Raw genomic sequence first — 13334 nt, forward strand, 5'->3', positions numbered from 1 at the left:
AATATCGTGTACATTGCGTGGTCCTTTAATTTTAGGGACTTTAATGTGTTGCTCTCGAACCGCTCATTTGAGACTACATGAAAAGATCTCTACTACCACAATGGACAGGTATGGGGAGAGAGGGTCCACTTGACGGAGTTCTCTCTAACAACCGAAGTAATCCCCCTCCCAACCGTTGATAACTAGGGTGTAATAGAAATCAACTGTGCCCACTGTTCAAGGCTGGAAAGCGGTCACTCTCGCCTGAAGGCGTCAGCGCATCAGGCAAAGCCCCAAGGACGTGGCACCAAATCCAACAGACCAAAACAGATCTGGAAACAGATTCTCGGCTCTAAATCAGGAAAATCAAGACGATGAGGTAACTGAATAGCATGGCATCCCAACGGCTCAGGAAAGGGATAAGGCCCTCTGGGATGATACAACACTAAGAAGTCTAAGTAACAACCGTCCTCATCCTACAAGGAGGGCCATGTCAAGAAGTCCGTAAATGGAGCATCCAACACCACTACTAAGATCTCTCCCTCTCCGAGAGGATTCACATCCATATCAAAGGATGCCTCCCTACATCCTCGCCAACATAGTAAGCCAATCCCGATGGCTCTGCTACCTGGATTCACTCCTACTGCTGACCTGGAGACTATTGTTGATGGAGCACCGAAGGAGCTGAAGACGACGCCCCTGAACCAGAGGGAAGCTTCGGCTCTCACTGAGCCCCCAGGTAAACTTCCAATATCTCCTCCCATTAGTGGTCGTGCAGATGCTCCATCTTGTCAGCACGGGCAGGCCAAAGTTACTGGTGGAGGAAGGGTTGCTTGTGCAGGAAGGGCCCAGGCTGGGTGTGCAGGTACTTTAGATTCGATGAAAGATACCATGGTTGTTGACATCGCCAGCAAGGAACATGTTAGCGATGGCACCGGAGATTATGCCTCCTAGAAAGCCTATGATGGGGGCAGTGATAGTCAGGTGGACAACATGGAGGCAAAAAGTGAGGGTGAAGAACCCCTAGAAGATGGACGCTAGTTTGAATCCTACCATTTCCCTCTAGCAGTATGACAATAGCAATTTTTTCTTGGAATGTCAGAGGATTTGCTTGTGAAGTAGGCCAAAGAGACATGCTTCTGACGATTCAAGAATTCAGACAAGAAAATCTTCTTTATTTTGGACCCTATGATGTATGATCCGACTTCAGAGTCTTCCAAGGATTTAGTAAAAAATGAGATATTATGCCTTCTCTACGAATACAAACAGTTGGGATGAACCAAGGAGGAAATTGTTGGTTGAAACCCGACCACTACAATAGAGTCCTGGACCCTTCCTAGATCAAATCGAATTTTTCCCTTAGAGGAAGTGATTTTCAATACTCAGTCATTGGGGTCTACCTCCACCCGAATTGCCTCATGCGAAGGATGTCATTCCAAGCTATATGTTCTACCCTCCAAACGGAAAGATAGCCCACTGCGATAATGGGTGACTTTAATGCTCTTAGAAGACCTCAAGACAAAACCGGCAGAGCCCCGAGCAGATCGTCTTGCAATGATTTTAACGAATCCACTCTTAGCTATGGTAACATCTGGGCATGTATCAGCTCCCTTATGCTAGAACTGGATACAATCCAACAAAACACAGAGATGGCTCCTATTAAAAAAAGCAACATTGATGGAATGATAAGGACAGAACTAAAATCGTCCCTCAAGGAAGAGATTTTTTTGGAGACAAAAAGCCTGTGTTAAATGGCTGTCGGAAGGCAACCGTAACAGAAAACTTTTTCAGTCTCAATGTCAGTCCAAAACATGGACGAACATAATCAATGTGGTGTAGGCAGGCAATGACAGGTCGAGTGTTCACAGCAACTTCAAGAGAAATTTTAGTGAGTTTTATGGTGATGGCGGCTTGGGATATTGCCTCGTTCAAGGTTTAATTGAAAGGACATAGATTGCAGAGCAAGAAAATCATCTTTTGGGCAGCCAGTTGACAAGGAAGAGATTCAGAGGGCAGTCAAAAACCTCGGCAATGATAAAGCCCCAGGCCTTGATAGTTTTGTTGGGAGTTTTTTAAAAATATTGGCACGTCATAAGAATCGGGACCAGCGCGCCTTTCTTCTCAATAGATACATTTATGAACAAGTGCTGCTATGCCATGAGATGATTAATAGTTTGGACAATCATTATGGCAAGTCGGTACTCCTCTATATGGATTTGTCTAAAGCCTATGAGAGAGTCAAATGGAAATTCTTGAGAGAAGCACTAATCTATCTTGAATTCAATACTTAATGGGTAAGTAAGATCATGACATGCATGGGAATTACTCATGTTCTACCCTTTGCAGGCGAATGCTGTTTTTTTTTGCATTCCAACTTTATTGCTGACTGAGGGAGAAGGAAAGCGGAACCTTTACATAGATGAGGGCGTATCCCATTCATAGCTTGGTTTTCATGAATGTGTTAACTTCTATCAGCTCCCCTCCCAATGCCCATGCCACACCACCATATACTCTCTTGTTCTAGAGTATGGAAGAGAGGCCGGAGAATCTCACCCGTAAGGAGATTTCCACCAGTCCTCGATGCACAAATCCATTCCTGACTTCCATCGACTTGCCATCAGTAATTGGCTGGCCACTTTCCGTGCATATTTCTTAACAATGCTCTCAAGTTCATCCCATGAGTCAACCCTTACCAAGAAATAGACCCTGTTTACGAAAGAAAACTGTGGGTTCCAAACCTCCTTCCATCGTGTGCCGAAACTATCGATGATGTAGCTCGGTTCCATCGTCCCCCTTGTCGCTCCTCCAAGAAAACAAGTGTTCGCCATAAACCGGTAGGGTTTCATCATTTCCTACAGGTCCTCCTCAGGAATGAGCACCCTCAGCTGCCCGTTCATCATGTGCACCTCCAACTTTTCTTCTTCCCCATCCCACGATCGCAACGGAGCAGCTCAGGAGCCTTTTCCATCGTCCTGCAATGAGTTGGGTCTAACCCCGACTCCATGTGAGCTGCACAGGCCAAAGAGGGCTTAAATCCTTCTTCCGTAGATCGTCAAAAGTGGGGTCAATCACCGGTTGCACTGAGCCTCCAGCAGTGGAAAGTTCGGAGGGGCCAGCTCTGCCCCCATGTGTTCGGATTCATACTCGGCAGCATTGCCGCAGTGTTATCGATCTCATCGACGAACATAGAGAGCTGTGAAGAAAGTTAATGCAAAAAACAAAAATGTGCATTATGAAGAAGGTGAAGGGTCCAACTTTTGGGTTCCCCAATAAGTCGCATGACAAGTGCTTCTTCAGCTTGCCTACTTTAATTTTCAGTTTTTTGTTTTTAATGCATATGTCAATTATGGCCATAGTGGAATTACCAAGAGTCATCATTTATTTTTCAGTTTTTTTTGTCATGTATATATATGGCCCTTTGGGTCAGCCTAATGTATATGAGAAAGGCTTTCAAGTGTGCTCAACGTTTTCTTGTCATGTGCTTAAATCTTTGCTGCCTTGTGTCATGCTTTGTGACCACTTGAAGAAATAAGTGGTGGATTAGTTGTTGTGTTGTTCTTGTGCTATATTTGTATCATTTACAGGAGCACAAGAAGAGGACGTGAAGGCAGGTGATTCCTTAAGCAAACAGTGGTATCAGAGTTCGAGGTTGATCCATTCTAAGCATCATTGTGTTGTCGGGATTGTTGGTAAAAGTGTAAAAGAGAAGCCTGTAATGTAAAACAAATCTGCACACAACTTGTTCGACAAAATTTTTGTGGCAAATTTTTTCGCTCATTATGGCTAATGGCATGACCACTTTAAATATTTTTCAATCTCTCATACCTATATTTAATGGAGATAATTATGGATTTTGGAGCATAAAAATGAAAACTTTCTTTTTGTCACAAGATCTTTGGGTTCTAGTTGAGAATGACTATATAGAAAGTGCAGAGAGCTCCAAACAAGAAGAAAAGATGGTTGAATTAAGAGAGCAACAGAAGAAGGATTCAAAAGCCTAACTTGTTCTTCAACAAGTTGTAAGTGAGATTATCTTTCCTCGAATTGTTGGTGCTACTAGTTCAAATGAAGCTTGGACTATTCTCAAGCAAGAATATCATAGTGATAAGAATGTAACGATGGTGAAACTCCAAACCCTTCGTAAACAGTTTGAAACAATGAATCGATCCAAGCATTTTTTTAAGAGCTTTCATAATTATAAATGAGATGAAAACTTTTGGAGAGGTTGTTAGTAACCAGAAAATTGTAGAAAAAATATTGAGGAGTTTACCACCTAAATTTGATCATGTGGTTACGGCTATAGAAGCGTCTAAGGATTTGACTGCATACTCTACTAATGAATTATTGGGTTCTCTTTTAGCCCATGAACAAAGAATGAACAGGTCAACTGAGAAAAGTGTAGAACAAGCATTCCGAGCCCAAGTCAAGTTGGATGAATTTTGCAAAGAGAGAAAGGGAGCAACTGTACGAAAGAATACAAGTCGCAGGCAAGGTATAGGTAACTATCATGGACATGGACGAGGAAGATTTGAGACAGGCATAAACAAGTCAGAAGGTAGTGACACAAACAATAAAAAACATGACCATAAAAATAGGTACTATGTTTTTTGTAAAAGAAATGGTCATACTAAAGCATATTGTTGGGACAAAGCAAAACAACAAGCTAATGTAGTGGAAGAGAAAGGAGAAGATGGTAACTTGTTTTTTACTCATACAGAGTCAACAAAAAATATTAATCATGTATGGTTTTTAGATAGTGGATGCAGTAATCATATGACAGGAAAGAGAGACTTGTTTTGTAACATTGTTGAATCAGTGAAGCAACAAGTTCGACTTGGAGACAACAAAAGTGTGCAAATTGATTGTAAAGGCACAATTGAGATACCAATTAAAGGTGTTACTAAAAGGTTAGTACATGGTGTTTATTATATACATGGGTTATATATAACTTGCTAAGTCTTGGACAGTTTGCACAAAAAGGATATTTGATTTCATTTCATGATAATGTATGTAAAATAAAAAAGAACTGTTCTAACATGCCACCTATAGTAGTGTACATGACAAAGAACAAAATGTTTCCAATTGAGCTTTCACACTTTGATGCATATGCTTTAGTTGCATACATGAATAAAATGTCTAAGTTATGTCACTTAAGATATGGACACTTGCACTACAATGGACTGAAGTTATTGGGGCAGAAAAATTAGTTGTTGGTTTACTTCATCTTACTATTAATGAAGATATTTCTGAAGAATGTGTGTATGGAAAACAACATCGTCTTCCATTTCTAGTTGAAAAAGCATGGAGAGCGAAAGCTCATTTAGAATTAGTACATGCTGACATTTGTGAACCAATAAAAACTCCATCTCTAAATAATAGTAGATATTTTTTACTATTTATTGATGATTTTGCTCGCATGAGTTGGGTGTTTTTTCTTATTAAAAAATAAAAGCCTTTGAGAAATTCAAGAAATTTAAAGTATTTGCAGGAAAAAAATGTGGGCGACCTATAAAAATATTTTGTATTGATAGAGGGGGAGAATTTCTGTCAAATGGTTTTGAAAATTTCTGCAAATTACATGGTATGCGTAGACAATTAACGGTAAGAAAAATTTCCTAACAAAATTGAGTTGCTGAAAAAAAAAACCGTACAGTGATAGAGATGGCTCGTAGCATGTTGAATGAGAAGCATCTTCCAAATAAGTTTTGGGCTGAAGTAGTGGCTACAACTGTGTATCATCTCAACATATCACCAACCAAAGCAGTCTGCAATATGACTCCATATGAAGCATGGTCGGAGAAAAGACCTGATGTAAGTAATTTAAAAGTTTTTGGATGCATTGTCTACTCTTTGTTTGATTCTAGTAGTTGAGACAAAATGGATAAAAAGAGTAAGAAATGTATTTTTTTGGGTTATAGACTATACAATCTGGTAGCAAAGTCTTTAATCATTTGGTGTGATATCATTTTTTATGAGAATTGATCATGGGAGTTGACAACAATAGAAGATCAACATATTCCATTTGTTGAATCAACTTCTCATTCAAATTCATCATCGTCAAGTGCTACTCATTCAAAAGAGACCAATTCAAATCATGAAGAAGATGTCGAAATAATTACAGATGGATCTTGTCCACCAAGAAAGGTACAATCTCTACATGACATATATGCTTCTTGTTCATTTGCTTTTATGATAACTGAACTATCATGTTAAAATTCAAAGACAGTATGATAAGTGAGTTCGAAATGTCAGATTTGGGTTTATTGCATTTCTTCCTTGGTCTTCAAGTTGTCCAAATAAATAATGGCATGTTTATCTCTCAAGAAAATATGCATTAAAGCTACTTAAAAGGTATACTATGTTGCATTGCATGTCGTGTTCTACTCCCATGAATGCAGGCGAAAAATTGATTTTGTTTCATGGGATTGCTAAGGCCAATGAAACATTGTTTAGAGGTCTAGTTGGTGGCTTGTTATATTTGACTCATACACGACCAGATATTTTATTTGTTGTTAGCTTGGTATACAGGTTCATGCACAATCCATCATTACACCATCTGGGGGCAGCAAAACGTGTTTTGCATTACATCCGTGAAACTATCATAGTGTTCAAAAAAAGCAAAGTACGACGACATTATCATCTTCGGAAGCAGAGTATATTGCTGTAACTGCAGCTACTTGTCAGACAATTTGGATTCGTCGAGTTTTGGAAGATCTTGGTTAAAGTTAAACTGAAGGAACACCAATTCATTATGATAACAAGGCAACTATAGCAATGACAAGAAATCCGATTTACCATAGACGGACAAAACATATTGAACTTCGTCATCATTTCATTTGTGAGATTGTTGGTAAAGGTCAAATCGTGTTGAAGTATTACTCAACCAATGAGCAAGTTGCGGATGGGTTTACTAAAGCACTTTCATACCTAAAAATTGTGAAGTTTTGGTCTCACCTTGGTGTCTCAAACTTTGCATTAAGAGGGAGTGATGAAAGTTAATGCAAAAAATAAAAACGTGCAGCTGTCTTTATGAAGAATGTGAAGGGTCCAACCTTTGGGTTCTCCAATATCTGCATCATGTGCATGACAAGTGCCTCTTCAGTTTGCCTACTTTAATTTTTAGTTTTTTGTTTTTAATGCATATGTCAATTATGGCAATAGTGGAATTACCATGAGTAATGTCATTTATTTTTTATTTCTTTTTTGTCATGTATATATATAGCCATTTGGATCAGCCAAATGTGTGTGAGAAAGGCTATGACCAAGAGTCATGTCATTTATTTTTTATTTTTTTTTGTCATGTATATATATAGCCCTTTGGGTCAGTCAAATGTGCGTGAGAAATGCTTTCAAGTGTGCTCAAAGTTTTCTTGTCGTGTGCTTAAATTTTTGTTGTCTTGTGTCATGCCTTGTGACCACTTGTCGTGTGCTTAAATTTTTGTTGTCTTGTGTCATGCCTTGTGACCACTTGCAAAAACAAGTGGTGGATTAGTTGTTATGTTGTTCTTGTGTTATATTTTTGTCATTTACAGGAACACAACAAAAGGACGTGCAGACAGGTCATTCCTTAGGCAAATAGGAAGACCCGCGATAGCGTCTCAAGAATGCAACCAGTGCAACCCTAGAAGATGTCTTTATTTCGTGATAACAACCCATTTCACCTCCAATACTTGTGCAGTTATACTACAAGCAACTGCAACGAAGCACCAGCGTATTACCTTGGTGCGTGTTTAGGAGCAACTGACCAAAATGCCCTTTAATTTAACAAAAAGGCCACTTGTTATCAGGGCAAAAATGACCAAGGTAGCATAAAATACTCATGCCTTACTCTTAAAGGATGTATAAACTACACCAAAATCTTCGCCAACATGTCAATATGATGGCAGTATGACGACTTTATGCATTTTCGTTTCCAGAATTTGGCAATTCAAAGCCCTGATGTACAAATAGATGCTGGTTTAGCAACATGGATCTGCTTCATTTTAGCAGCGTAGTTCTTGTCACCCTTAATGCGACATTGAGTCAAACATAACATTCTTCAACCATTAGTGCAGTAACTCAATAATCCAACAAACAAAAAAACAAAGACAGAATACGATGTAATGCAGTGACATTCTTCTGTAGTATGCTTCTTCTCCAAACACAGGAGAGGTCGAGACTGGAGGAAAAATGGAAGACCGAGAAATGTCTCCCGCTGGTTCTGGCAAGGTTGAGAGGTTGGAAGGAAAAGACGCGGCGGGTGTTGAAGCTAAAAAATGCTGTGTATGAAGCTCATTTCTGGTCATGTTTAGAGTTTGTTATGAACGCCTGCACGTGAGAATCATCTTGCCTGATTTACCGTGATAGAAATGTCTAAAAGAGTATACAAAGTGTACAAATGTATAGAATCTTGTGGGTATATCTATATTTCTCCAATTTCTTATCTCTACCTTGATTTGTAACAAATTGTATAGATAAGGCTACAACTCGATGAAAGTTCAGAGCCTTTTTTATCCAACTTTTGCTCTGCTCTGCATTCTTGAGAACATACAATGTTTCCACAATTTTTCATGCTCCAGTGAGGTCGACGGAGGCCGTACGGCTCTCTGTCGAGGTTGAGAGAGGGTTTTTCCGTATCCATCGCAGTTTCCCTCGACGTCGCAGGTTTTTGTAGGGATAATCCCTATCTCGACCTACATCATAATGGGGAGAGAAAGCTGGATGGTTCCAGCAAGGTCGAGAGGGGGGAAGTGGAAGACAGGGAGGGCTGTCCCCTCGTCGGGGGTCTCTATTACCGGCAAGGTCGAGAGAGGATTTGTGCCTCTGTATTGTAGTCTCTAGCATTCGTTCTCGAACCTACACAAACCTGCAATGTCAAGGGAGAGAGGAAATTTCGGCATTGGGAAGAGGAAATTGCGGCATTGGGAAGGGTCCTTCTTAATATTTTCACTTTTTTCAAGTTTCTTTTTATCCTTACAGAAAGTTTTCTTTTCCTATTAACTGGAGATATTTTTGTCACTATCATATTGGCGCACAAAAATTTAGTCCACCAGTGTTACGTTAGGGGGGCGTTTGATTGCCCGGTTGAAGTAGCATTTTTTCGAAAAAATGGTACGGGCGGGTGCCCGATTAAAATGTCATCAAACGGGGTGAAATTCACCCCGTTTAACGCAAAATTGGAGCGGGTGGAATTTCACCCGCTCGACGCCCTCTCCCCCCGCGCTCGACACCCTCCCCCGCTCGACACCCTTCCCCCTCATTTCCTCCGTCCGCCCGCAGCTCTTCCTCGCTCGACCCTGCCGCCTTCTCAATGTCGCACCAGAGGCTGCTCCCACCGTCGCCACTCCGCCATCGCCGGTGATCTTTCCCCCTTTCTCTCTTGCTCTCTGATGCCCTCGTCTTCTCTCAAATCAGTGCCCTAATCACCGTCGCTTGCAGGTTTTGTTGGCTCCCTTTCTCTGTTTCTCCCTTTCTCTCTTGCTCTCTGATGCCCTCCTTTTCTCCCTTTCTCTGACCAGCAGGGAAGACAGGGCAGCATCCGCCAACGCCACGGTCGCCGCTCCTCCGATCCGCCGTCGCTGTTGCTTTTGCCCTCGTTTTGTCAACTTCTGGTATTTCTCAAATCCCCTTTGTTGCGATTTTAGCAGAACATAGAAGGCTGCATTCCCTGGTTTCACCTTACATCGCCAGAGTCTTAAATCCCCTTCTGTTTTAGTAGAGCATAGGTTTTCGTTTCACCTCCATTGTTCTTTGTTACGACTGATTGAGTTGCTCATGCCCTTATATATTGAAATATCTTTATTAGCTTATTTGTTTTGTATGTTTGGCCCATCCTCTGTTTACAAAGTGTTTGATGCGTCGCCTGTGGTCTCCAGCCGACTGACTGCCCCGTTGTTTTGAAGTCTTTGATGCAGAAGTGTTGGAACAACTTCCCTTCCAAAAGACCTCATTTATCTGACTTGCTCACTGTTCTTAGATCTGCTACTTCACTTCCTATTAGATGAATAGGTTCTGTTGACAATTCTGAAAAAGCAGAGGCAGAGCTTATACACTTGTCATTTTAATGGTTGAGGCAACAGTAAGGTCATCAAACAACTGTGCCATCTCCAACAGAATAATCACACAGAGGTTACTTGCCTAATGGGCTCCAGATGTCAAGCTCAAATTGCTTATCTTCTTCCTTGAGAATAGGTTTAGGAGGCATATGTGAAGGAATTAATGAAAGAATATCATTTATATTGTACATGACATGGTCCAATCTGCCACCTGAAGTGATTCAGGCACTAGCATGAATCACACTCAAATTAGTTCATTGACAGCGGCATGAGCAAAATAAAAAATTCTAGCTTTTATGATATGTTGCGTCACTAATCATGGTCCAAAATTTTGACAGCGGCATCATAAATAATTCTGTTGATTTTGTGACTCATCCACTGCTATTGGAACTATGGCAGGGTTCTTTGAAACAAGAAAGGGATGCTGTGGAACAGGAGTTGTGGAGACTGGAATCTTGTGCAATCCAAGGTCTATTGGAACATGCTCCAATGCCAGTGGGTATGTATTCTGAGATTCAGTTCACCCAACACAAGCAGCAAACCAGAAGCTAGCTGATGTCCTCTTGCTCCAAGGCATTTCCCTCATTGGATGAGAAATCTGCGCAGTCCTGTTTCTCTTCAAACAAAATGAGAAAGAAGAGACCTCCCTGTTGCACCAATAGATTCTGCTATAAGAACCCTCCTTGCTACTGTTGCTGTTTCTTTTTATGAGTGTTACTATATGTGTGTTTGAGTGCTGAAGAAATAAAACTTTTGGCATATTGGTGTAGAGTTTATAGGGTGTTTCAGTTACCAAATGAAAAATGTAATATTATTTTGTTTTAGATATTCTGGTTTTATATAAATGTTGTTGATTTGGGAAAGAATGTTTGAGAATCGTATATGACTTGTCATTTCTCCTTTCTCTCTTTTGCTTTTTCACATTGAAAGAGGTCAAAAGTTCGAAACTCCATTTGCAACACTTGACACATACTAGGAAAAGCAGTGACCACAGTTCACTGATGGAAATAAAGGGAAGACCCGATCTTGACATTACGATAAGATATATCAAGGCAACATTTAAAAGAAACAAAAATTCCAAATCATTGGTATTTTGTAACAAAAGAAATTCTTGGGTTGAACTTCAATGTCAAAAGAGATAACATGGATAGAGCTGCGATTTAATTTGCTCATGGATGAGATGATCCAGGAACATGAGCTTTCATCGATCTTGGAGTTCATCAATTGAAGGCCGCAATGTTGTCATACAACTTATTTCATTTCTGAAAAAAGTTCCCTAAAATTTTCTATCATGTGCATCAAACATGGTTAAATTTACCAGGTTAAATTCTTCATTGTGCATCAAACAGAGTTAAAATTAACAGGTTAAATTCTTCCAGTGCATCAAACATGACCTCAAATCGAAAGAAGGTTAAATTTCATCCTGTTTTTTTTTCCAGAAAAATTTTTTAGAAAAATTTACCACGTTAAATTCTTCCTTATGCATCAAACGCCCCCTTAGCTACACAAACATTTTCAAGACCATGTGAACATGTCGAATAAATAAATCTTCAAATCTAAAATAATCTAGACTTCCATATGTTTTTAGGTGTGAATGTGCATATATATGTGTGTGCACGCGTAAGAGAGAAATTTCATGCTTCAGCTGTAGAGAGAGATTTCATGCTTCAACTACAAGCATATATCAAAATGCTTATGGCATATATCAATCGTGGAGGGACATATCAAGCTTCTAAGATATATCAAATTTTGGAAGAGTGCCCTTTCCGCAAAATTTTTTCGCTCCGCCATTGATTAAGGCTATGTTTTAGGGTAAGGTCCAATTCCAGCCCCCTCTACTCACGTCCCCTAAAAGCACTATGTTGTTTTTTTTAACACTAAAATCCATATAAAAAGGAATGTCCCATGCTTTCTTTTGCTTATAGTGCTGTAGATGTTGGTTGCATTGTTTGGTGGCACATGCATAGCTTTCTTCAAAAAGAAAAAGAACAAATTAGTTCATGGAAGCCCTATGATTATGAAGGACCGAGATTGAGGTGCGTGCACACATATGTGCAGGCAACGAATGTGCACCAAGAAAAAGAAAGAAGGAGGCAGTGACATTTTAGAATTTTTTTAAAGCTATGTACATTTTAGTCTCTTTAATATTTTCATAATTCTCGTTTTCTCTTTTTTCAAAACTTTTTATTGTATTTTAATGAAAGCATTTTATTCATTACACACCCATGTGCATGACAACCAACTTCGTGAAGAACCCAATTAACCGACTGAGTTGTCTGATTGATGCATTGATGTGACATGTTATATAATATGAAAATGTTTAGTCTTGTATTGACAATCTAATAAATTATTCTTTAGGGTTTATAAGAGATGCAGGTAAGTAAAAGAGGAGATCAAGTCTAATACTCGGACTTAGGGTCCGTGCATGTACATGTATGTGCCCTAAAGAGTATATCGTAACATACAAAATATGGAAGTCTAGTATTTGTATCGTACCAATTTTATGGGATGCCTCGCATGTGGGATTGTGCCGTCTTACCAAACCAAGCACAGATACAAATACTCGAAACTTAGGGATATCGCATAGATGAAAAGAAAGATAATGAAGAGCTTGGGTTTGCAGCAGTGCTATTACAAATCGAGTCCAATCAGTGGCAAACCGATTCAGTTTGATGGCTGCTTTGTGGGTGCCGCGTCTCGGATTTTAACTTTTGTTTCAAGTATTTAAAGGTTTTTGTACTTTAATTACTTTTTATGTATTTTCGATCACTTTATTTTTATTTTCCATACTTTTTAAGGTTTAAATTTTTAAACGATTGACAACCAATTCAGCTGAATCGGTAATAACATTGAACCCAAGAGATGCATGTTGCCTCACGTTTTGAAGTCTCCAGCTAAAATAAATAAAGGATCAACAGCCATTAAGTCCCAATAATGGCATTTAACTAGAAATGTAAAGATTCGACAATTGAACAGATCAGCAATCATTTATATCATATATTTATTATCTGCACCACCAAAGTGGCCTAAGCTAGCTCCTTCCTATAAATAAAGTGCCTGTGGATTTGTTTTCCTCACTCAGCTCCCCCACATGCTAAGGCTACTGGCTGTCAAGTATGTCTACGACAGCCTTCTTCACGACTAATCCATTTCTTACCCTTCTTCTGCCGTGAGCACATTCATACTGAAGTCCCATGCCCAAGGAAGTGAGAAGGTGAGCCATATATATTCACTTTTATTTCCAAGATAGCCTCGATGGGTGGTACTCTATCTGCATGGCCGCTGCACCGCCATCTTACAAGTCGGCGACCCGGTTCGGTC

At 39.8% G+C, this 13334-nt stretch overlaps 1 long non-coding RNA gene across 1 annotated transcript; it reads left to right on the forward strand.

Annotated features, from left to right (window-relative positions):
* Positions 1 to 9201: 9201 nt before the first annotated feature.
* LOC116245993 (uncharacterized) lies at positions 9202 to 10869 on the forward strand. The gene is made up of 3 exons (XR_004170634.1): positions 9202 to 9396; positions 9477 to 9569; positions 10413 to 10869. It is a non-coding gene; the product is annotated as an uncharacterized LOC116245993 (long non-coding RNA).
* The last annotated feature ends 2465 nt before the right edge of the window (positions 10870 to 13334 follow it).

Source organism: Nymphaea colorata, chromosome 1 (genome assembly GCF_008831285.2).
Source record: "Nymphaea colorata isolate Beijing-Zhang1983 chromosome 1, ASM883128v2, whole genome shotgun sequence".
In the NCBI taxonomy this organism is placed as follows: domain Eukaryota; kingdom Viridiplantae; phylum Streptophyta; class Magnoliopsida; order Nymphaeales; family Nymphaeaceae; genus Nymphaea; species Nymphaea colorata.